The 919-nt window shown below is 42.0% G+C and overlaps 1 protein-coding gene across 1 annotated transcript in view; it reads left to right on the forward strand.

The window, feature by feature from the left end:
* Positions 1-461: 461 nt before the first annotated feature.
* LOC101863827 (serine/threonine-protein kinase PLK1) overlaps positions 462-919 on the forward strand; it is a gene marked incomplete in the record, with an annotated part of 103,259 nt that continues 102,801 nt past the window's right edge. The window contains 1 exon segment of the mRNA XM_013085037.2: positions 462-837.

Genomic DNA, 919 nt, shown 5'->3' on the forward strand with positions numbered 1-919 from the left:
TGCGTTCTAAGTTTCTAAAACACTATTTTTCAACAACAACAACAACAACAACAAAAGATCGGATGAATGTAGAAAGCCACTCTCTTTTTCTCTAATGAATTATGCTATGAAGGACTTAAGAATATTCTAAACAAGCTTTTAGAACATCACATGAACTACGGTACTTCTGCAAGTAGGCTACATGTAAGCGAAATTTTTCTGTTTGGGTGATTGGTGGAAAATAATCAGACATGGGGATAATAACTGTATAACTGCATACTGTAAGACTGAAGACATCATATTTTATAAGATATATATGTGTATATATCTCGAAAAACAACCAAACAACCCCAACAACTGCTTACACATAACAATCAGGTCAAAAACTATAGAAACTTGCCTTCATTAATTATTCTGGGTAAAAATTTCCCCCGACACCGGGCGAGGAGACAAAGTTTGGCGGAGGCCGGGACGAGAGGGTCCCACACAGCTGACATCACACTCGCGGCTCTTCTGTCTGCTAGCACAGCGATATCGTCAGCACAGCCTTCTCGAGTCAACCGTGGCGAGCCGTGTTGCAGCGAGGCCACCTCGCTTACTTCTAATCTGAACAGAGGGAACAAGTTTTCGCCTTCGGTGGTTCGTTCTCGACATTCATGATCTAGCCTACCGAAGAGGCGAGATCGAGACTTTTTTGCTTGGTTGTGTTTTGTGACTTGAAATTGGAATTTATTCGAGTTTTGAAGAAGTTGTCAAACTTGTTTATTGGCCAGATCTCGATGCCGGTCTGTCGTTTTGGAAAGTTTTGACAGTCTTCTCGTGGAAGTTGACAAAGTTGTGTGCCCTCGCTCGTTATTGGTGAGTTCAGTTTTATTTGTCCTGTAGATCTTGTTGGAATTGTACCGGTCTCTCTCTCTCTCTCTCTCTCTCTCTCTCTCTC

Source organism: Aplysia californica, unplaced genomic scaffold, assembly GCF_000002075.1.
Source record: "Aplysia californica isolate F4 #8 unplaced genomic scaffold, AplCal3.0 scaffold00337, whole genome shotgun sequence".
Taxonomy (NCBI): domain Eukaryota; kingdom Metazoa; phylum Mollusca; class Gastropoda; order Aplysiida; family Aplysiidae; genus Aplysia; species Aplysia californica.